The sequence below is a fragment of the Podarcis cretensis genome, assembly GCF_951804945.1.
Source record: "Podarcis cretensis genome assembly, chromosome: 10".
NCBI classification, from domain to species: Eukaryota; Metazoa; Chordata; class Lepidosauria; order Squamata; family Lacertidae; genus Podarcis; species Podarcis cretensis.
The window spans coordinates 33,465,112-33,489,942 of NC_137179.1; the positions used below are offsets into that span (position 1 = coordinate 33,465,112).

The window sequence follows — 24,831 nt, forward strand, 5'->3', positions numbered from 1 at the left end:
TTTCATTAGGCCAAGATGTTTGTTCTTTTATATAAAAAAGGTAATGGCTTTTGAGCTACCAGCAGCCATGTAATCTCAACACAGCCAGAGAACTGAATATAAAAGCTGGGGACGATTTAGCAGCTGAGAGTTGAACTACCTAACTATATGATCTTATCTGAGTCAGCCATTGGAGGTGCTGTTGTATAAATAAGTTCCCCAGTCTCCCCAATGCTTCTTCAGCTGCCAGCCTCACAGCCTGAGGGATGCCACTTCTCGGAGTTCTGAGGAGCAAAGGTATTTCTTTGATTTAGTTAACCAAATTCACCCTTAAGATTTAAAATTCTACTACTAGCCAGGTCTGTGCTGTGGGAGTTGCCAGGGGCAACCAAAGAATTCACTTTGAGTAGGAAGCACCGGAGGGCAGTTGAGGGTGTCAGTTGGTGCTGAAGAAATAAATACACCACATAGGATGGTACAAGAGGAATCATTGTTACTCCTGTTTGGCTCCTGAGAAAATAAAAAAGACTCAAATTTACACCTGCTTCTGGGGAATGTCTGTCGAAATCTCTGAATTGGCTTACAGAAGAGAAGAAAAAAGCAAATTAGGTTCTGAGCTACTTGAAGAGAGCATGGCCACTGAGAAGTGTAAATATAAATGTGCCTTTGACACCCGTGGGTCCCCTCAGTTGGACTCTCTTGAGCAGGGCCTCATGTCCCCTTGTTTTCAGGTTCTTCCTTAGTAGCTTTTGTTAATGTAAAAGGGCCTTGAACCAGCTGAAGAAGAAAAAGCCAAAGAAATTTAAAACCTCAGATGTTTTAAATAATTAGATGAAAAAGAGACATTTTAGAGGTTTCAGAAGAATGGGGGACAATATGAAAATTGGAAGCATCTTGGGAAAGCAGAGACATATGGTAACCTTAAAAATATACCTCAGAAATTCTGGTTTCACTGTCAAAACAGGAGTTGTGAGCCTTCTGCAGTGATTAGCTCTTGGCTTTCTGAATAAATTGATCTTGCATCATTCAAAAGCAAAACTTTAATATGAAATTATCAGATAAGTTTGCCTACTTCCATAGCAACCCAATCATTTTGATAAAGTGTTTTTGGTATATAATCTCAGCAGCAGTCAGCATCATAGTCACAGAGATTCCCCTTTCCCTGCACTGGTGGCATATAGCCAGGAAACTGAAGTGTTTAGAATAATGGTAAGTAATATTTTGTTCCTTTATACAAGCCTGGTTAGGCAAGGGCCTTTGTGTGCAGGCAGCAGCCCTCAGTAGCATGAGCAGCAAACTAGATAATTGCTTTGTTGGTTCCTATCCAATAATAATTTGTTTCTTGGGAACAACTTCAAAGCTTAAGCCTAAACTTAAATCCTTCCTTCCTTGCTGGAATTTTGATTTAGTTTTCAATGCTCTGATGAAGCCTTCATTGTAGAACTCAAGGCATTTTTTAAATGCAACATAGAAATAATAAATTCTTCTTATTCCTGGTGGCTCTGTGGTATGAAATACAACAGTTGGAATCTGATCTGTATTACAGAATTTAAATATTATTTACAATTCTAGTTTTAGAAAGGCATTCTAGGCAAACTTCTTTCCATAAGGCTGTACTTCTAACTCTAACTAAAGTATTCCTGACAAAATTGTTTGAGGGAATTTGAACCTGTGAACTTCATAATCTCCTTTAAAATTTGCATATCATGGATATAGAGTGTTGGACATGGAAGACGTGGTTTCAGATCCCCATTCAGGCATGAATCTCACTTTCACTCCATCTAACCTCCTGTTAAATCTTTTTGGATTTGTAACTGGAGCCTCCTGGTTTGTGTACTGGTGTTGCTTGTGATGAGTCACTTAAAGCTATATAGTGGAAAAGAAGGGCCACTATTGTCCTCTCAGGTTCCAGGAGTGATTCACCATCTCTTAACAACATGTTAGTTCCTCCTTGACCAAGCCTACAAGTCAGACCTCAGGTTCAGCTCCTTGGCAGCTTTGTTTTCAACCTCTCAGCTTCATTGTCCATTTACCTACTTGATCCTCCTCTATATACCTGTCCCAGCCAACATTTTTGATGGACTACTTGGCTCTGGCTATGAGATCAACTCTGCTCCTAGAATGACTCTCCTGCATTGCTTTAGGCCGGTTTCCTACATTATGCCATAACTCAGGTGCTCCATCCAATTCTGATTCCAGTTGGTGCCAGGATCTTATACTTTCAGCCCTCTTCATTTATAAAATGTGTATACCACTTAGTCCAAAAATAAATCTCTAGTTTACATAAGATATAAAAATGAAAAAGGAAGTCACATAAAATACATCAACAGTCAAATAAGGGCTAACCCCCCCCAAAAAACATACAGTAAACTCTATGACCCATCCCTGATATGTACCTCATGCAGCTAAAGTGAGGATAAAATGTAAATCCTTGAACTCTTTGTATGAAGTGTGAGACACAAATGTGAGGAATAGTCTAAATTCCTCTCCAAATGCAGAACTATGAAACTATGAATTTAGCTCCTACCCTCAAAGACATTGAATAGCTGGGCTCCTCACATCCCTTTGCTCATAGCAAATGTTTTCAAACAAAAAGCTGCATATGCCACACCAACTTCTTATTTGGAATGAGTTTCATTCATAGACTGAGAACCTTTACATTGAGATTCACTGAATTGAATTAACTCTTGCAGCCTTTCCTAGATCAGCAAAGCTAAACCTCCTGTGGCTTTGCCAAACACCTCCAAGCAAAAATCATTATGTGTTTATTGGAAATGAACATATGAATGAAACAAGTATTCAGTGTAGTGAATCATGACGGAGAGAGAAAAACCACCTGAACTGTCAGATTAAATATGACAGAAAACATGGTGGTGGCGACATATGTAACAGATGACTTCAAAACTATTAAAGCATAACCTCCAACCTGAGATAGTTTCACAGGAAGTTGTTGAGTACAATTGGCCACGTCTGACCTAAGCCCATAAAATAAAAAGGAAAACAAAAATGCTTTCTGCATGTTTCCCTATTCCTTTAAAAAAAGAAGAAGCAAGAAATCTGTGAAAATGTCCCTGTTTCAATATGAGCTTCAGGATTCCTCAGTGTTCATAATCTATATAGTGCACTGACCATAAGATTCAGTTGAGACTCTGATCCAGTGCTTGGGAAACAGGCCACCTTGATCCAAGGTGCTTTGTAGGCTGCTTGTTTAGGCTGGAGTCTGTCCAAGTCTGCTTCATTTTCTCCCATTCATTATGGTGATGATGGTGAACAGCTGTGTAAGTCCCCCCCCCTTTTGACTGAAGTAGATGAAATTTGCAGGCATACTAGCCCTTCAGTTTAAAGTTTGATTTTTTTAAAAAAGGAATTGTCTATAACTTAAAATTGTGTGTGGCATTAGATGAAATTTGCAGGCAAAATCATTTATTCTGTGGGCATGAATCCTGCCAGATTTAAGAAGGATAATTGCTGTGGGTTTTTACTCAATAGTAGCTCTTACAGTTTTGGTGGGCTGCAAAAGGAATCATTTACTCTTCCCAATATTTTGTGGGCAATTGGTCTAAAAATTATAGACATGAGAAAAGCGCCCATAGGAAAGAAACCTGTCAAATTGTTATTAATTGGTCCAGGGGCTTCATATTCCAGGCACTCTAGGTTTTTGCAGGGGTAGAAGTAAAAAAAAGCCTTGCTTTCTGCTGGGTAAAACCATTTGGTGACTTTAAACTAGACCTTTTGGTCACAAATGGAGTTCTCCCTCTGCCATTTCCCCACCAAGACAGCCTCCCCCAATTTGTGGCCTTCATATGTTTTGGACCACAACTCCCATCAGCTCCAGCCAGCAGTTATCATAGATGATGGGAGTTGTATTAAAAAATATTTTGGTCACCACTGGACTGGAGAAACCTTTCCTGTGGTCTAGGTGGGGGAAAAAAACATAACCCTGGCTAAGTAGATTGGATTTTAATTTACTTAATTAAATTATTATTATTATGGTAGGGTTTGCATCATCATCACCATCATCATCAAAATAATGTATTTATATACCACCTTTCTTCTAAGTTGGGATTGAAGGTTGCTTGCAGTTAAAAAAACTTTATAAAATACAAAGTTATAAAAACAAACCAGTTTAAAACAATAATCAAAATATATCAGAACACATTTATAACCAGCAATTAAAATACAGTTTGCCCTGACAGCAGCCCAGTGATCAGCACCATACCTTAGTTTTCAAAGGCCTCTCTGAATAGGAAGGTCTTAGCCTGTCAGTGGATAAGAGGGAGCTGATCTGACCTCTCTTGGGAGGGTATTCCACCAAATACTATTACCAGCTACAGAATATTATTATCATAAGCTCTGTGGGGCAGTTGGTGTGTGGCCAGAGGTTGGTCTCATGCCCCTTTTAACATCATAACTGTATAGTTTATTCAGATCACACACACACAAAAACACAGAATGCTACCTAGTGCTGTTTTTTTTTAAACAAGCAGAAATTCATATGGGCAGGGATTAAGCCAATTCTTAATATTATAGCTGGGAATGAGATCTAGCACTCTAGAAAGATTATCTGTATCAACCTGCTCAAGAGTTTTCATTCATTTTTTAAAATGAAAAATGAATGCCTCTTGTTAGCCAGGACATTTCTTAAGATGGATCACAAGTCTGATTCACTATGGCAACTCTTACATTGCTATGTTTAACTTGCTGCAATTCATTCACTCTAGGTAGTTAAATGACAGCGTTTGTTCCCTATTTACTAACACCGTGCCATTATTTTTCGGTTGTCGTAGAAAACATGTTATAGGAAGTAGACTCTATTGAACTAACCCTATCAACTGCTCTGTCAGCAGTTCAAGATTTAGGGTGTAGGCCAGCAATTGCTGCGCCTATGTACTGCCTATGGAACAGCTACCTTTTCTAAATGCAGCATAGAAGTGCCGCATGAAGCTGTTGCATAGCTTTTAAGTGAAGGGAGAGGGGCAGGGTGGGTGTGGGATGCAATGTATTGTTAGAAACTAGTTTAATAAGCTTAGCTAAAACCTGGGATTTCCATGTTTGGCACAGTTCAGGGGAACTGCTGCAGCCTGTCTTTTCCCCTGCAATATCCTAAATGTTATGTAAATACTACCATTTATTGAAGGGATGTGGGTGGCACTGTGGTCTTAACCACAGAGCCTATGGCTTCCTGATCAGAAGGTCAGTGATTCGAATCCCCGTGACGGGGTGAGCTCCCGTTGCTCGGTCCCTGCTCCTGCCAACCTAGCAGTTTGAAAGCACATCAAAGTGCAAGTAGATAAATAGGTACCACTCTGGCGGGAAGGTAAACGGTGTTTCTGTGCACTGCTCTGGTTTGTCAGAAGCGGCTTAGTCATGCTGGCCACATGACCTGGAAGCTGTCTACGGACAAATGCTGGCTCCCTCAGCCAGTAAAGCGAGATGAGCACTGCAACCCCAGAGTTGTTCGTGACTGAACTTAACAGTCAGGGGTCTCCTTTACCTTTACCTACCATTTATTACTTAATATTCATTAAGAGACTCTGGGACCCTGGCTATAACTGCATTAAAGAGGAAAGAGAGTGAAGGGTGCCTAGCTAGGCAACAGAAGATCCAACTGCTGACACTCAGCAGTTCCTAGGAGGACCAAGTGCTGTGTCTTCCTCCTCCTGCCCTGCCCTTGGACCGTAAAAAGTCCTGCAGTTTTGGGGAAAAGGTGGGCACTGCTATCACCAAATCAAGGGCTTAGGTCCCTGGACTTTTGCAGCAGGCCCCTTCCCACTTTATTACTTTGCCTACAGGGTTCTGGGTACATTGCAAAACACAGTGCTGATGAGACCCGGCCATTTATTTTTCCTTGAGGTGTGTATCCCTCAAAATCAGGATGTGCAAATGTGCATCATAGCCCTTGTGTCCTGAGTCCTTTAAGTACCTAGAAACACTCCTGCATCGATTGGCATATGTGCTAGAGGCAGTAGAAGCTGTTAAAGTGTTCTTGTAGTGCATTTTTTCTTTAATCTATACAAGCTGCTGTGGGGATCCTGCTGGACCTAAAGCTGGGATAGAAAACAAAATACTAAAGACATTCTAGTTTTCATAGGTCATACTGGTGCAACTGGCACACCTAACATTTAGTAGTAGCTTAATAGGACTGCAGCTGCCTGTGTAACATGATGGATGAACTACACTTGCCATGCTTAGGATGCCGCTTTCACTGCATGACAATGAGATCTTCTGCATTTTGTTGTAGCTTGGTGAGTCTTTGTGGGATTATATAGGATGCACTAGATCCCATTCAACAGCAAAAGAAAGAAAGAAAGAAAGAAAGAAAGAAAGAAAGATGGGAATTTAATGATTTTCACAACAATGTTGGGTCATTTGTTTTTAGATGTTCTTGTTAATGCCCACTCTTTACACTACAATCCAGCCCTCCTGTACACTGGGGTGGCGGGCCAAATAGGTCATTTGGGTGGACCTAGGTGTTGTTCCACCCAGCACTGCAGGTCTCTGCTGACCTCTGCCTGTGGAGTGACACCAGCATCACTCTACCAGTATGGAGCTCCCTGCTCTATCCATAAAAGTGCCACCAGTGGAATCCTCGATGGCAGCAGCCCATGAATACCCCTAGTTGTTGTGCCAATTTCCCTGCTCCCTCACTTTCCACCACAGCCATGAATGTGGTGACGGCGGCCCCACTGCCCCATCAAACCCCATAGTTCACCAGCTGAAGTTTGGATTGCAAGCTTAACTATTAGGAAGCACTGAAAGTGCTCTGTCCTCTGAAACCCCATATGCATATAGGCCTCCTGGAATTCCTACTCACTTTAGCAGTCTTGATCTCTCTGTTTCTCTGACTGTGGAATACTCGTATGTTTCAGATTTACAAGAATTGTGTCATTGTCATACTTTGTTTGATAGGTGGATAACAGAGTGGGACTCGGTGATCTGATATACAGGGTACAAGATGGTGTTCCTTTATGACAATGGAATTCATTGCCTCTATGACGTCTAAGTTAGAGAGGAATACTTCACGGTGAGCAAAAAGGGTGTATTATTTATTGGGATAATTTGGAACCTATCATTTTCTTATACCGAGCAAATTAAATTCTGGCCTTTACTTACATCATCCTGTCTATAATGGCACCAATGCATAAGTTTAACGTTTTAGAAAGATGGCTTACTGGACTGTTTTTCCTCCGATATTTTCACTTGGGGGCGGTGGCTGCTCTGTAATTTCAACAAGGGCAGGAGGTACCAAACTGTTTTTCTATGAAAAGTTGCCTGAGGCCGAATGGCAAAGACAGCAGATGAATACAGAAAGCTTTGGAAAGATCTTAACTTCTCAGGAACAAGAATATGTGCAGTGATCTGTTTTCAGTGAGAGATCTGTAACCAGTTACTTCAGCTCTAGATTTCCTGCTTCAAGAAGGAAGTCTAGATGACCTACAAGGTCCCTCCAACTCTGTGGTTCCCTGCTCCCTCCTTCATAATGTTCAACCCTCCTCACAACCTGTTTCATTTTCCCATTATCTCCCCTTATCTCTGCTCTCTGCCATTCATCCAGAATCTCTTCATAGCTCAGGTGGTGTGCACACATGTGTAGCCAAGGTGGGGACGGAGGGGCAGCCCCCCCTCCGAATAAGTAAAACAATAGGAATACTTAACTAACTGACCAGTCACGTCAGTTCTGCCCCCCCCCCCCAAGTCCTGCCCCTCTTACAAAAATCCTGGCTACAGCTTAAAACACAGCCAAGTTGTTCTCTTTCTCAATTCAGATTGAGGTCAGTTGGGTGGGGGGAGAGCACATAAAATGCAGTATTTCATATGAAACAATGAAACAAACAAGTGGTGGGTACATGGCCAAAATCCCTAAGCCTTTCCTCATTAGCATACTGCCCCTAAAGCAGAAACTCAGCCTTCATACATACCATACATTAAAAATCTCATGGCTTCCCTGCAAATAATCCTGGGAACTGTAGTTTACCCCTCACAGAGCTTCAAACCACAGTACCCTTAACAAACTACAGTTCCCAGGATTATTTGGGAAAAGTTGTGTGCTTTAAATGTATGGTGTGGATGGGGTGGGGTGGGGCAGAGAGCTGGAACTTTGAACTCACCATTTTTGCAAATGCTGTTTAATTTATTTATTAAAATTCTATACCACCCTTCATCTGAAGATCACAGGGGGGTTTAACAATATAAAAACCACGAAAATATATAGCATTCTAACAAACAAAAACAACACCCCCACAGTTTAAAAGGCCATCGATTTCAGGTAGAGTAGTTGTTTCTGCAGTCTGGTGATTCTCCTAGCAGTTCAGGAGTGATGGCCCAAATAGATGGTATTTTTCTACTTGTGTACTGGGGTTTTGTTTAGTAAACAGCAGTTGTGTGGTGAGAATCTAGATTAGGGTTGCCATCTTTCAAAAAGTGAAAATCCAGACACAAGTGTTGTTAAGCTTTTTTTCTTTCTTTTCAAAAATGAAGTTTTTGAGCTATTTTAAAGGAGATCCACCTTAAAAATTGAGACTTCCAACTTCAGTTGCCATACATCCAGATTTCCCCAGACATTTCAGCAATTTCTGCCCAGACACTGCTTCCAACTGCATGATTCCAGCTATGTCTGGGAAATTCTGGACATATGGCAACCCTAAGCTAGACAGGGAGTGCAACAGCTGAAGCAGAGTCTTCCTCCAAACCATGGTTCTGAGGCATCTAATCATAAGCCTGCATTTTTATCAAAGCTTATATTTTTGATTAAGGCCTGTATATTAAGATGAGCTTAAAGATTTTCAAATGTTCATGCCAGGCAGAAGACCAGCTGCCTAAGAACCTTGGCAAGATGTTTATTCTCCTGGACAAGGGGGCCCCTGATTTATAGCAGAAAACAATTCTCAAAGTCGTAAAAAGGGAATTACAGGCTGACAGCCAAGGTTACACTGACCCTACATATTACAGAAGATAAAAAAGCAGAGAAAAACATAATTAAGAGTGGGTAAATAGTAAAATAAAACCATGTGCCTCCCATTAAACTTGAGCCATATTTTCCTAAGGTTGAAAGGTCAAGAGCAGTGAAAAAGGCAACTGGCTTGGCTGGAGAAGGGGAGTGTAAAGAGAAGAAGAGGTTTTCTTTCTATTTTATTTTGAGGCTGTAAAATGTTCCTTCCTTTTTTACTTTGAAAAGGTTTATTCTTCTAAATAATAATAATAATAATAATAATTTATTATTTATACCCCGCCCATCTGGCTGGGCCTCCCCAGCCACTCTGGGCGGCTTCCATAGAAAGCAAAAATACAATAAAATATCACACGTTAAAAACTTCCCTTAACAGGGCTGCCTTAAGATGTCTTCTGAATGTCAGGTAGTTGTTAATCGCTTTGACATCTGCTGGAAGGGCGTTCCACAGGGCGGGCGCCACTACCGAGAAGGCCCTCTGCCTGGTTCCCTGTAGCTTTACTTCTCGCAGTGAGGGAACCGCCAGAAGGCCCTCGGCGCTAGACCTCAGCGTCCGGGCAGAATGATGGGGGTGGAGACGCTCCTTCAGGTATACTGGACCGAGGCCGTTTAGGGCTTTAAAGGTCAGCACCAACACTTTGAATTGTGCTCGGAAACGTACTGGGAGCCAATGTAGGTCTTTCAAGACCGGTGTCATATGGTCTCGGCGGCCGCTCCCAGTCACCAGTCTAGCTGCCGCATTCTGGATTAGTTGTAGTTTCCGAGTCACCTTCAAAGGTAGCCCCACGTAGAGTGCATTGCAGTAGTCCAAGCGGGAGATAACCAGAGCATGCACCACTCTGGCGAGACAGTCCACAGGCAGATAGGGTCTCAGCCTACGTACCAGATGGAGCTGGTAAACAGCTGCCCTGGACACAGATTTGATCTGTGCCTCCATGGACAGCACAGATCTAAAAAGCTATCTATGTTATGTATTAAATATATTGGCTTAAATGTAATTATGCAAAGGAATTAGAAGCTAAGAAATGTTAAATCCTTATGCTAGATTCTTATTTCATATAGTTGGAAGAGATCACAGGGGCCATCAGCCACCAGCCCAGCCCCCCTGCCAAGCAGGAAACATCATTAGAGCACACATATGGTTGTCAGGCCTTTGTTTAAAGACCTCCAAGAGAAGGAGATCTTTCAATGATGATGTGAACTCAAGATCCTTGACGTCTGTTTAAGATAAAAATTTAAGATTAAACCATTTGTTTTGGAGGGCAATAGGGCGAGGTGAGCTGGTAATTAAGGTTCCTTGTTGAGACACATGTAAGATATATTACTACTTATTTGTCATTTATAGGTAGAAGAATATATAGCTTTTTGTTTCCCATAAAAGGGCAAGAGGAAATGGGTGTATCTTTTGTGATTGGTTCTAGCAAACAGCCAATAGGAATTTCAACCAGGCTGATTGGACAGAGGCAGCCACAGGAGGAGCAAGGGGGCTGGATTAAGGAAATATAAGTGCTGGCCATAACGGCAGGAGGCCAGGCCAGAGCTTGGTAACCATATACCACTGTGCCTCATATTTATTTGTCTGGCAAATAAATTATTATTTTAATTTCTCTATTGCTGCGTTGAATATTTCATTCCAGCTAAGCGTTAACCACAAGCAGGGTGCTACAGTTCAGATCCAAATCCTTCCAGTTGTTCTTTAGTAAACAAAAAGTCAAGCCCACAATGCCGTTCCTGGCAAGTGTCTGGAAAGTTGTGTGGGCTGCACTTTTCTAACACTATTCACACAGAGGGCAAAAGCTAATTAATTTTAACTGAAGAGTGAGCTAATCGTTTGTCTAATTCAGCAAGTTTGAAGTATCTCTGAAAGTGGCTAATTGTCAGATGAATATGCACCAGCATTAAAAAACAACCACAACCACTGTGCATGATAATCATACTATAGAAAAATGCCCAACGATCATAAAAGTGATCAAGCTTTAAAACAGCAGCAGTATTCTCCAAACTACCTTTATTCTGCCTACCCTGTTCTGTATGAGTCTCATTTATACTTTCTCAACCCTTTTTGAAAAATCTTAGTATTTTTCTAATCATTCCTTTTTTTTGTCAGTTAATTTCATGCATAAATTATAGGTTGCACAACTGAGGTTTTGTTATATCTACTTTCCTTTAAATTTCACCACAAACCTTTTCTTGCAGCCTACTGGTCTTTCTATGCCATTTATTATTATATATATCCTCTTAATCTCATTTTCCTTTTCATCCTAAATTTTCCTGTGGTCAAAGCCCGCAAGCCTTACTCATGCTAATAGCACTAACTCAGTGGTCTATTTTCATAATTGTGGCAGTGGAGCAGTTAGTTATTAATTTATTTATTTAATAACACCACCACCCCAGTGCCATAACCCACATAATTTCCTTTAACCATTTTCCTATTATACTTACATACACATTGGTCCTTCTGATATGAATTCAAACCCCTTGCATAGCTATAATGGCTCCTGCCTTTGGAAAGGTAACAATCAAAACGTCTTTCTGCAATTTATTTTATATAATAGCTCTCTCTCTCTCTCTCTCTCTCTCTCTCTCTCTCTCTCCCATACACTCATAAATAAACTTAAAGCAGTTAGGAAAATCAAAATCTTTATGTACTGACTCAAGTTAGGTAATCAGACAGTTATGTAGGGCCAACAGCATGCAATGAGGATCATAATCTGCACCTCATACTTTTGAACACATGAAAATAAAGAAATAAATAACCACACAATAAATATATATATAGGCAATGGAAATGTTGGAAAGAAGAAGTCCAGATTGCTTTACCCTCCTTGAGAAAGCAAAAGTGTAGCTGTGGTTCAGTGTGGCACTCAGAAGACAGGAGCTCCAGGTGTGGAGCAGTGGTGACAGTCAATAATTACAGACCTTGCTGCCTAATAAATATGCCATTGCGGTGATCGCAGGTGTAAATTAAGACATGTCACTGCACACAGTGCAAAAGAGCTTTGTTTTAAAATAATGTCCTAAACTGCTGTACACATATTGTAAGCCTGTTCTGCCATGGTACTGCAGGGATGTAGTATGTATTCAAAAAACAATAACAACCCCCATCCCCAACACATTATAATTAAGAGTTATTCTACCCCAACAGCTTCTTCCTTGTTATGGCAAAAGCCCAGGCTTGAAAAGTAGGAGTTGCAGCCCCACCACTAGCCTGTTAAAGAGTGCTTCCTCGCCGCCTTGCCTATTGGGCCTGTCTCATACCTCTTGTCATGAGTTTGCCAGCCCATTCCACTTATTCATCTTTCAGTGAACATCATAATGTTTGAAGGAGAGCTGCATGTTGGTAAGTAAAGTAATAATAATAATAATAATAATAATAATAATAATAATTTTATTATTTATACCCCGCCCATCTGGCTGGGCCTCCCCAGCCACTCTGGGCGGCTTCCATAAAAACCAAAAATACAGTAAAATATCACACGTTAAAAACTTCCCTGAACAGGGCTGCCTTAAGATGTCTTCTGAATGTCAGGTAGTTGTTTATCGCTTTGACATCTGCTGGAAGGGCGTTCCACAGTGCGGGGGCCACTACCGAGAAGGCCCTCTGCCTGGTTCCCTGTAGCTTTGCTTCTCGCAATGAGGGAACCGCCAGAAGGCCCTCGGCGCTGGACCTCAGCGTCCGGGCAGAATGATGGGGGTGGAGACGCTCCTTCAGGTATACTGGACCGAGGCCGTTTAGGGCTTTAAAGGTCAGCACCAACACTTTGAATTGTGCTCGGAAACATACTGGGAGCCAATGTAGGTCTTTCAAGACCGGTGTTATATGGTCTCGGCGGCCGCTCCCAGTCACCAGTCTAGCTGCCGCATTCTGGATTAGTTGTAGTTTCTGAGTCACCTTCAAAGGTAGCCCCATGTAGAGTGCATTGCAGTAGTCCAAGCGGGAGATAACCAGAGCATGCACCACTCTGCCGAGACAGTCCGCAGGCAGATAGGGTCTCAGCCTACGTACCAGATGGAGCTGGTAAACAGCTGCCCTGGACACAGATTTGACCTGTGCTTCCATGGACAGCTGTGAGTCCAAAATGACTCCCAGGCTGCGCACCTGGTCCTTCAGGGGCACAGTTACCCCATTCAGGACCAGGGAATCCTCCACACCTGCCCGCCTCCTGTCCCCCAAAAACAGTACTTCTGTCTTGTCAGGATTCAACTTCAATCTGTTAGCCGCCATCCATCCTCCAACCGCCTCCAGACACTCACACAGGACCTTCACCGCCCTCACTGGTTCTGATTTAAAAGAGAGGTAGAGCTGGGTATCATCCGCATACTGATGAACACCCAGCCCAAACCTCCTGATTATCTCTCCCAGCGGCTGCATGTAAATGTTGAAAAGCATGGGGGAGAGGACAGAACCCTGAGGCACCCCACAAGTGAGAGCCCAGGGGTCTGAACACTCATCCCCCACCACCACTTTCTGAACACGGCCCAGGAGGAAGGAGCGGAACCACTGTATGACAGTGCCTCCAGCTCCCAGCCCCTCAAGACGGTCCAGAAGGATGTTATGGTCGATGGTATCAAACGCCGCTGAGAGATCCAGCAGAACTAGGAAACAGCTCTTACCTTTGTCCCTAGCCCGCCGGAGATCATCAACCAGTGCGACCAAGGCAGTTTCAGTCCCATGATGAGGCCTGAAACCCGACTGGAAGGGATCCAAATGGTCCGCTTCTTCCAGGCGTGCCTGGAGTTGTTCGGCAACCGCTCGCTCAATCACCTTGCCCAAGAATAGAAGATTTGAGACTGGACGATAGTTGACCATTGTGGCCACATCTAAAGATGGTTTTTTAAGAAGCGGTTTAATAACCGCCTCTTTCAGCGGGTCTGGGAAAGCTCCCTCACGGAGGGAAGCATTCACCACCCCACGAAGCCCATCGCCCAGTCCTTCCCGGCTAGCTTTTATAAGCCAGGATGGGCAAGGATCCAGGAGACAGGTGGTTGGCTTCACTTGTCCAAGCAGCCTGTCCACATCCTCGGAGGTAACAGATTGGAATTGATCCCACTCAACTTGACCAGACAGAACTCTAGCACTCTCCCGCCCCGGACCTGCTCCCACGGTGGAGTCTACTTCTTCCCGAATCTGAGCGATTTTATCTGCAAAAAACTTTGCAAAATCATTGCAGGAGAACATGTGGCCCGTACTGGGCCCCGATGTTGCAGGTGGTTCCGCTAAATTGTGAACCACCTGAAAAAGTCTCCTGCTGCTGTTTTCTGCAGATGCAATAGAGGCGGTGAAGAAATTCTTCTTCGCCGTCGCTATCGCCACTTGGTAGGCTCGACGTTGAGCTCTAACCTGTGTCCGGTCAGATTCGGAATGAGTTATCCGCCACCGGCGCTCTAGCCGTCTCAACGATTGTTTCATTGCCCTCAGATCCGTGGAAAACCACGGGGCTGTCCGGGCTCCATGCAATCGGAGAGGGCGCTTCGGAGCCAAACAGTCAATAGCCCTGGTTAACTCCACATTCCAGCAGGCCACCAGGGAATCAGCTGAAAGGCCATCAACATGGGATAAAGCATCCCCTACCACTCTCTGGAAACCATTTGGATCCATTAAGTGGCGGGGGCGGACCATCCGAATTGGTCCCACCTCCCTGCAGAGGGGATGGGTTGCAGAGAAGTCCAGTTGCACCAGGAAGTGATCTGACCATGGCACTTCTTTCGTTTCGCTTTTAGTTAGTGTCAGATCACCAACATCCATAGAGGTAAACACCAGGTCCAAGGCATGTCCGCGGCTATGGGTTGGGCCAGACTTATTCAGGGACAGCCCCATGGAGGCCATGCTTTCCACGAAGTCCCGAGCGGCCCCTTGTAAGGTCGTGTCGGCATGGATGTTAAAATCCCCTAGGACAACCAAGCTGGGTGTCTCCAGGAGAACATCTGCCACGACCTGAAGCAGCACGGGCAGGGAATCCTTGGTGCAGTGGGGAGGTCGGTACACCAAAAGGAATCCTGTACTGCCCCTATTGCCCAACTTCCAGAACATGCACTCGGAAAACTGGGTCTTCCCAATAGGACACCTGGTGCAAACTAATGACTTTCTAAAAATCACTGCAACCCCCCCTTCCCGTCCACATGACCTGGGTTGCTGTGCGTAAGAGAAACCTGGTGGACAAGCAGCGGCAAGGACAGGCCCATCTGCTTCATCCAACCAAGTCTCTGTTACACATGCCAGGTCAAGTCCTCCATCCATGATCAAGTCATGGATGGCAGTGGTCTTATGAATCATTGACCTGGCATTGCACAGCAGCACCTTCAGGTCATGTGGGTATCCCTTGCTGATTCTAGTATCCATCCGCTCAGGACCAGACCCGGAGGCAGGAATAGTCCTCAGATAACGACTAAACCTGCCCCCTCTGTAATGACATGGTCTAGTCTTAGCGTAACTCCTCCTCCTACCCGTGATCACTGAGATCGGTTGTCCCAGTGCATCCCCCCCTGTGGAACATGCCCCAGCCATTTTGTGGGCTGGGGCCCACTCCCCGGCAGCCCTGACCCCTCCCCCTAAGAACAAAATAACACCTTAAACAAACAAACAAAACCAATAAAACAATACAACAACAAAAATGTAAAAATTACAAAAACATCAAAATAAAAAAAAATAATAATTCCCCAAACCCAACCAAACATCCATCCCTACCCCACCCCCCACATACAAAAAATCCAAAAGAAAATTTTAAAAAACATTTTAAAACCACTCTGTGCCCCTCTTGCAGTAACAACTGTCCTAGTGAGGCCTGTCAGGCCCTGCCCTGGGCCAGGTGGTAAGTGGCAGGAAGGAGCAGGACCCTCAGGCACTCACTCAGGGGAGTCCTCCTGGGCAGCAGGCAGCAAGCACCAAGCAGTCCTTGTGAGGCTTCAGGCCCCGCCCCAGGCCAGATGGTAAGTGGCAAGAGCAGGACCCTCAGGCACTCACTCAGGGGAGTCCTCCCGGGCACACATTGGGACACAGTGGGACACAGTGGGAGCTATGATTAGTTCTAGCTTTCTGCTTAATGTCTCCATCTTGTTTACAGTGATGGGACCTCCTCTGCACATGTTACAGATGCTTTCTAGGGGGATGTGTGATGTCCAAGTGACAACAGTGTCTGCTGTGTCAATTGACCCTGCTGACAATCTGCTTTTGAAAATAGTGACTGAAGGTTATTTAATTATTTGTTTAAAACACAAAGAACTACCCCTGCAGCATGTTCCACGTTTTAGGCTACATCCTGAGTCAATGTCTGTCATAGGTGCCAATTCCCTGGGGCCCTGGGTGCCCGAGCACCCACAAAATTCCCCATGAAGGAAGAAACTAAGCTGGAAATGGAGTTGTTGGACTCTAAAGTTAAAAACTTGCCTAAAATGTATAATTTATTGTTGTGGTGGCATACAAAGCATGAAAAAGTTAAATCTGTGGATGACAGATTGGGCAAGAGATGTGGGTCATAACATAATGTTTGAAGATTGTGAAAGGTTGTGGAGAAAAGGGGTCAAGTTCACTGCATGTATGGTGTTAAAGGAAAATATTATGAAAATGATGTATACAGTGGTACCTCTGGTTACGTACTTAATTTGTTTTGGAGGTCTGTTCTTAACCTGAAACTGTTCTTAACCTGAAGCACCACTTTAGCTAATGGGGCCTCCTGCTGCTGCTGTGCTGCTGCCACGCGATTTCTGTTCTTATCCTGAAGCAAAGTTCTTAACCCGAGATACTATCTCTGGGTTAGTGGAGTCTGTAACCTGAAGCGTATGTAACCTGAAGTGTATGTAACCTGAGGTACCACTGTAGATGGTACTTAACTCCTGTAAAATTAGCAAAGATATATCATAATAGTGATAATCTATGCTGGAAATGTAAAGAAGAAGAAGGTACCTTTTATCATATGTGATGGACCTGCCCCAAGGTGAAAGACTTCTGGGAGAATATTTATAATGAATTGAAAAAAATGTTGAAATATACATTTATTAAGAAACCAGAGGCCTTTCTTCTTGGAATAATAGGTTTGGAATTGCCCAAGAAAGATGTAAGATTGTTTTTGTATGCCACAACTGCAGCTAGAATTTTGTTAGCTAAGAATTGGAAAACACAAGAAGTTCCAACAGTGGAGGAATGGCAGATGAAGATGATGGACTTTTCGGAGCTAGCCGACGTGACTGGAGGAGTCCACGACCAGGAGGAGGAGTACCAGAGGGAATGGATGAAATTTAAAGACTATTTAGTTAAATATGCTAAGATAACTTAACTGGGAATACTTGCAAATACCAGATAGGCTTAGGATGTTAGAGAATAAAATGTTTAAAGTCAAAATGAAAAGAAAGAATGATGTTAACTGATTAAGTTAATTTTATGAGAAATTTAGTTTTGGAAAACTGTTACAATGATATACACTGAAATTCAGCCAGGGGGGTTAGAGGAAGTCACCTAATAATGTTATGAAGATTATGAAGATTTGTGTTTGTTTTAAAATTTTTGGGAAATCAATAATTATTTTTTTTTTTGGAAAAAATTAAATTCTTCATGAAGGGGCCAGGCACCCACAAATTTCAGTGCCAGGGCCATGTACTCTGCATGGCACCCACAGCCCCAGACACCCACAGTTGTCGGGCTGAGTTGTCACTCCTGGTGTCTATCTGTTCCTTGTAGCAGGATTCCTTGGAAATGTCCCATCACCTTCTTAGTTTCTGGAAGAAAAAATATTACCATAACAGAGATCTTGAAAAATGAAATGAGCAAAACCAGAATCAAGACTAAGAACCTTGCCCTCTTAAAAAAGCTTTTGTCTGCCAGGACAAGGAAGGTGCTGCTTTGTTGCCTTGCCTAACTCATGTGGAGTCCTGGTCCGGTGCTAAATAAAAAGGTAAAGGTACCCCTGCCCGTACGGGCCAGTCTTGACAGACTCTGGGGTTGTGCGCCCATCTCACTTAAGAGGCCAGGGGCCAGCGCTGTCCGGAGACACTTCCGGGTCACGTGGCCAGCGTGACATCGCTGCTCTGGCAAGCCAGAGCCGCACACGGAAACGCCATTTACCTTCCCGCTGGTAAGCGGTCCCTATTTATCTACTTGCACCCGGAGGTGCTTTCGAACTGCTAGGTTGGCAGGCGCTGGGACCGAGCAGCGAGAGCACACCCCACCGCAGGGATTCGAACCGCCGACCTTTCGATCGGCAAGTCCTAGGCGCTGAGGCTTTAACCCACAGCGCCACCTGCGTCCCTGGTGCTAAATAGTTTTCTATTAATTTGCAAACTGAGCGAACCATTCAAGATCCTCTCCAGTTGGATGTTGACCCTTTTGGCCACCCACCCCTCCTTCATAACTGATGGCTTTTGGCCTCTGACTTCATGCGCACACAAATGCGAAGTGCCTGACACATGTGATTGCGCCGGTGTAACATGTGACACGGTGGAACAGGCACCAAGTGAAAAGGTTTCTCTGTCACCAGAACTTTGGCAGATTAAACATTCTATGGCCTTTTAAATGTGTTTGTGGGTGTGGGGGTTATTGGTTTGTTTTCGTTTTGTTATGTATTTTGTGTTACCATTTTGTATTTTTATGTTGTTAACTGCCCTGTGGTCTTTGGATGAGGGGTGGTACAAGAAAGAAAGAAAGAAAGAAAGAAAGAAAGAAAGAAAGAAAGAAGGAAGGTGAGCATATGGATGAGACCCGTGTGTAGTCCTTGGGTCACAAAACATGTTCTATATGTGGGGGAAGCACTTGCGATCTTGGGGGGGGGGCTCAATCCTGTACAGAGCTCGGTGTGTCTAAATCTACTGAAAAGAGTGTGTAGCACTGAGGTGTGTGTGTTTGTGTGTACTGGAAATCTCAGGGGCCTGTGTGAACCCATCCCATAGTCACAGGCACCCAGTTATGCTGATTAGAGACTGGTTGGCAGGTGAACTTTCTGCAGCTTTGAAGTGCATATTATGGATGAAGGTGGAATTCCTATATAGTCAGTGATTTTGAGTGTGCAGCCCTACAGACTATGAAGGGATGGCAGTTAATTTTGTTTAACTAATATGGTCTACATGGATTTCTTGTTTTTATCTTGTTTTATTGCGTGAACCGCCTTGAGACCTGCAGATGAAGGGTGGTATACAAAGTTAATAAATAATGGTGATAATACAATCCAGAGGTGTGGGAAGAAGTTTTCCACAGGTGTGAGGATGCTCAGATCCAGAGCTCTTTTGCCTAAATGCTACTGCTATGTTTCATTTGGGGAGAGTGGAACCTCCGTGTGGGGAAGGGGCCTGAGTCTTTTCAGCTTTCTTCCCCACCGCTTGGCTACTTAATTTTGAGGGTGGCCATGAATGTGCCGCCTGGGTCTCCTGCTGGCCTCCCCACCGCCTGCCTTTCTTCACCGATCTCGGGATCGGCGCTAGGGAAGCTCCACCAGCAGCAAGCCCCGCGGGGAAGGAAGACAAGAAGGAAAACCTCAGTGAGGCTCTTTCGTCGCCAACAACCTGAGAAGCTCTCTAGAAGGGAAGTTTTCTCCGGGATGGCGAGCGGAGGCCCAGCCTGGCTGAGGTCACGGATTGCCCCCCAATCCCGCTCGCTGGCGCCGCTCGCGGTTCTCCGCTGTCGCCAGTAGGAGGCGCTGAGAGGCTGGGCGAAGCCGGCGCTTCTGCCCTCGGGCTACGTGACGTTGGCAGCTGTCTCAGCCAGTGGCTCAGCAAGCGAGGCGAGGAAGCCAGGCCCAGAAGAAGAAATGCCTCCTCCGCCTCCATTTCGAGGCTGAACGCGCGCGCGCGCGCGCGCACACACACGCGCACACACTTGTACAGAACCAGATTCATTGCGTGGATGCGTGTGAATGCTGGAGACTTCGTAGGCGGGCGCCTGGGAGAGTGACCCTCCCCGGCCCACCGCCCCAGCTCCCCCCTTGGGTCCCCAGGAGCATTTTGCCTTGCGCCCCAGAGAGTGCACCTTACGTGAGACGTGGCTCCTTGGTTCCTCCCACCCCCACCTCCTCCTCTCTCTCTCTCTCTCTCGCCATGGTTTTCACCTTCCTTTCCTTTCACCACCAGCAACACCTCCGAGGAATTCCGTGGGATTAATTTTTCCTGTTATTTATGATTGCAGAGGAGGACGATGCGCGCGGGCATCTCTTCCGGATTGCGCTGAGCCGCGATCGCCCGCCCGTTCCGAGAAGACCCCGCGTGTGAGCTGCGCGGACCCGAGCGTGGTCCATCTGCACTGGCCCTCTGCCCCCCTCCCCAAAAGGAGGAGAGAGAGAGAGAGAGAGGGAGGGAGGGAGGGAGTGGGGGGAAGGAAAAAGAAAACCACACACCCACCCCAGCCCAGGCAGCTCCCCCGTGGACTTGCCAGTTGTTGCTCGTGGGAAGAGGCTCTTGCCGGTACGTAATGGGCTCTTCTCCTCTAGCGCACGATGGCTCGTTGCTTTTTCAGCTGGGATTGGGAAGACCGTGCCCTAAGCAGCCCGTGTCTCGATCCGCCTCCCCTGCATGCAACAACGCCTAGCTAACAGGTAACCGATGGACGGCGGGGAAGGGGCTGCCGGAGATGAAGCTGCTGCTGCTGCTGCTGCCATTGCTCCCGTAGACACACGTTGCAGGTGATGGGCGCTGGGCAGCAGCCCCGCGTGCCCGCCAGCGGCGCGTGTGCATCTCCCCGCCACCTTCCCAGAGCAGCCAAATGCAGCCTCGCTGCTCAGCCCGGAGACCCCCGCCCGCCCGCCCGCCTCCCATTCATTCATTCCTCCATTCATTCCCGGGGGTTGGGGGTGGCGGTGGGTTGAGGAGGAGGGGTGGGGGGTGGGGAAGCGACCGCCGACATGTCAACAGCAATGCAGATGGGGTTGGGAACGGCACTTGCTCGCCAGCGAAATGCTCCTCGCGAGTGGGGGGCTGGCTGTCGTGCGCACGCGCTCGTGTGTACGTGTGTGTGTGTGTGCGCGCGTTACGGGGTTCCTTCTCTCGGTGGTTTCTCGCTCGCCCGTTTCTCCAGTTCGCCTCGGTGCCCGTCCCAGCAACGGCACAGCTAGAGCATCTCTGAAATATTTATAGAGCCGTGCCAGCTGTTGGCCATTCCTTTAGTGGGGGCTGATGTGGGGAAATGCGTTTTCCTTGCCATTCTTGGAAACGTGCTAGTGCCTCGCTACGGGAGCGATTCGGTCTTTCTCGCAGCCAGCTCAATACCGACCCTCTCCCCCTTTTTTCCTTTTCAGGAGGGGACGCCTGGGGAATAATCATGCTTCTCAGAGGACCAGCACCGACATCCGCGACAGCCAGAGCCAGCCCCTTCTACTAGGGCTCACAGGAATATATATTTATATATTTCTATTGTATTATCTGCATCCTTAGAAGAACCATCACGATTTGGTTTTTTTTAAATGATCTCTATGGATCCTGCATTTTATGACCCTCCTCTCCACACGGTCTGATTCATCTTCGAAGCCGATCTCTCTCTCCCTCCCTCTCTCAACCTCGTTTTACATTTGCACCGCTTCAAGACACAAAGATTGCCAAAGCCAAGCCTTCTTGCAAGAAAAAGATTTTTCTCCCCCTCCAATTAGAAACATATTGCATCGCCCCCTCCCCATTTGCTCCCCAAACCTCATTCTTCTTATGTGGATATGCAAGCAAGAAGAGGAGACTGGATACTCCCAACATGCTCACTCCCTTAATCTGTCCGCCTAGAGGTTCTGCTTCTACAAACCAAGGTAGGAGGGGGAAAAAAGGACTTCGCCTCTCTCTTTCTTTGCAGGAAAGGTGAAGAGGGGGTGGCGGGGGTGGGGAAGAGAAAATCTGCCATGGAAAAGTAGCAACTCATGTTTAGGGGCTCATTTGTACGAATGGCACGAACCACCCGCCCAGCAGCAGTAGCTCAAGCTCACAAAAGAGCCAGCCATGCTGTTTGGAGAGCAGGTACAATTTTAAGATGGGGAGCAGTGCAGACATGTTGATTCCTCCTTCGCTTGGCTCTTCAGATGAGATGGAGCAAAAGGAGGCAAGCCGCCGCCCCCCCCCCCGGCAGCTTCCCGCCTGTCACGACGGTGTCGCGGCACCTCTGGCGCTTGCAAAGGGGGTGGGGGGTGGGGCAGGAGGCAGGTGTCTAGGACAGGATCAAGATGGACTTGCCTCTCCCCCTGCATGCCCGAGTCCCCTGGCCTTGGCGAGCCGCTGGGGCAGCCGCCTCCTCGCCCTCCCCCGGCGGCCAATCGAAGTGTGCAACATGGTAGTGTGCTGGCAAGATGGTGCATTCAGTCTGGCTGGAGCGTGGCAGGCAGCGGTGGCAGCAGCGGCGGCAGCAGCAGCAGCAGGCCCTGGAGCTCGGGGGGAGGCCTGATGCAGCGAGGCGGCTTCTCCCGGGACGGGCTGCTGGCCACTGGCCGCCAGGGGGCTTGCCCTCAAGAGAAGGGGCAGGAGCAGAGCAGGCGGCCCAGGGAGTGGGCAGGTGCAGGAGGGCTGCTCCACCTCCAAGCCCGCCAGGAGACAGGCTGCAAAAACCCACTGCATGCTTGGATGGTCTTATTTATTGATTTAAGGCTGCTTGGGGTTTGCATTTCTGGCTGGTGGTTTTCACCCCCGAGGTCTCCGTCTTCTTCCACCCCTCCTCTCTGATCGAGCCATGCAGCTTCTCTGTCACTCTCTCTTTCTCTCCCCACCCACCCACCCACTTCACACACGCGTTCGCGAGCGAACTGCTCCTCGCTAGATGCAAAATGGCTCTCTGGCTGCTCGGCGGTGCCTACGCGACACACATCCCCCCAGTGTAGGCACGAGAGAAATTGGACGTGCTCGTTTTCCGTAAGATGGTGGCAAGACAAAGGAGGATGGCTCTCTCGCGAGTGGGTGTGGATGGCGAGGCGCTGCTGTTGCTGCCTGAGGAGAAACGCCAGCCAGGGCGTTCCTTTTAGTCGCGATCCAGCCGAGGGGACTGTCCTCTCCTCCGCTTCGGTTGCCCCTACGGACTGGTCCTCGGCCCCCGCTGGCTCGGGCCCCTCTGCCGCCTCCCACCCCACCCCAGCGGCTCGATGGCAGGGGTGGGAGGGGGGAAGGACTGAACTTCCAGGCCCCTCTGGCTCGCCCCCCCGCCGGCCTCCCCGCGCTGCCCACGTTCCCCGCAGCCGCGAGAGGCTGCTCGCATTCCCAGGCGGGGACGAAGCCGGCCGCGTGCCGCAAGGGAGGGCGCTGGGCCCGGGGGCCTGGCTCCGTCCGCGCCTACCACACCCCCTCGGGCTGCCTGGGGGCGAGACGGGTGGCGAAGGACCGCGCGGGGGTGAGGCGCGCGGCGGAGGCTGCCGCGCTCCTTCGCGCCCCCGAGGGGAGCGGAGACTCCTTCCTCCTCCTCCTCCTCCTCCTGGGTCCCCCGGGGGCGCTGGGCAGGCGGGCGGGCGGGCGGGCGGCTCCTCCGGCGCTCTTCTCCCGTCCCCGGCTCCGCGCTGGGCCCTTGGTGGCGAGGCAGGGAGGGCGAGGGAAGACCCCCCTCCCGCCACGTTTGCCTGGCGCGCCTATAAATAGCGCAGGATCTCGGGGACCTCGGCCTGCGTCCCCCTCGCCGCGAGTGGGAGTCTAAAGTTTACCTGCGCGGGGAGAGCGCGCGGGCGGGCTGGCGGGCGGGCGTGTGCGCGAGGGGCGGGGCCCGCGTGCCGGGGCAGAGGGGGCGTGGCTAGCTGCCTCGGAAAGGGCGGGGCTGCCTCCTTCCCTCCCTCGGCTCTCTCGCTCGGGCAGGTGTGCGCGCTGCTCGCGGGGCTGCTGCTGCTTGTGCTGCTGCCGGGCGCCTCCTTCCCTCCTCCCCTGCCTTGCGGCACTGCTTCGGCGCCAGGGGACCGGGGTTGGACCCCTGCCCTCGTCCCGCCCTTCGGGCTTTCCCGCCAAGAAGCGTTCGAGGCTGGCGGGACGGAGCGGACTGCCGAGCGGTTGGCGGGATCGCAGAAGCGCCGGCTGCCTTTCCCACGCCCCCTTTGCCCAGGGCACCTCGACTCCGGAGAGATCCCTTCCTTAGGATCGCTGCGGAGCGCAGGGAACGGACTGGGGAGCGCAGCACGCCCCGGGAAGGATCCCGCGATTGGAAAGACGCATTTCGTCTTTTGCTGGAGGGCATGCAGGCCGTGCATGGGGCAGGCAGGCAGGCAGGCGGGGCTGGGCAGCGCTGCGGAGATCCCGCGCAGTGGCCGCCGCGCCGGGCGGCGGATGGGTGGCCTCGAGCGATGCGCTTGCCTTGCGGAGAACTTTCCTCGATGCACCTGAGCCGCTCCTTCGGTTCTCCAGTAATTCTCGGTTGCGTTTCGCTCGTCATTCCAATGCACGAATGTAGACGTTTCAATGAGGCGCTTAAAATATACATAGTTTGGGGCTCTCTCCTATTATTTGTGTCATAGGAAGTGAATATGGCGTGAGAAGTTTAGAACGCAGAAAGGAAATTGGATGCACATTTTTACCAAGGTCCGAGTTTTAGACTCAATGCAAACTTATTTAAACTTCACGTGTGAAAATATCCCTATATGTGATTAGAATGCAGGTTGCCAGTGGTCACAGGACACTTAATGCACCTTTCCCCACATCTTCACAAACTGGAATGGACACACAGTTTTAAAACTGGCCTTTCCTGCTTTCTATCTCCATCAGTAGCAATCACCCATTCAGGCAAATAGGACAGGAAGGCTGAAATGCAAATTGTGCATCATGAGAGCTAATGTCACTCACTAGGATTCTCTCCTGCTTTGCTTTAATAAGGCTCACAAACGATGCATTGGAAGGAATCTGGTTGAAAGGTATCCAGAGCCTCATCTGTGAAAATGCCATTAGCCTCTAAATTCTCTAGTTCCAAAGCAGTCCAAACATAGGGATGGATGAAAGCAAGGGAAGGAGAGCAGCAGCTCCAGGTCTTCTATACTCAGGTGCACAGTTTGACTTCTTCA

The 24,831-nt window shown here is 47.5% G+C and overlaps 1 protein-coding gene across 11 annotated transcripts in view; it reads left to right on the forward strand.

Annotated features, from left to right (window-relative positions):
• The window catches only part of GRIN2B (glutamate ionotropic receptor NMDA type subunit 2B), a 300,157-nt gene that overhangs the window by 17,544 nt on the left and 257,782 nt on the right, over positions 1-24,831 (forward strand). For 3 of the 11 annotated variants that reach the window (XM_079993351.1, XM_079993361.1, XM_079993360.1), the window contains 4 exons: positions 1,104-1,188; positions 6,889-7,003; positions 12,072-12,266; positions 21,136-21,630. The gene's annotated coding sequence lies outside the window, so the exon portion shown is untranslated. The other 8 variants (XM_079993357.1, XM_079993362.1, XM_079993359.1 and 5 more) reach the window with 7 other exon arrangements.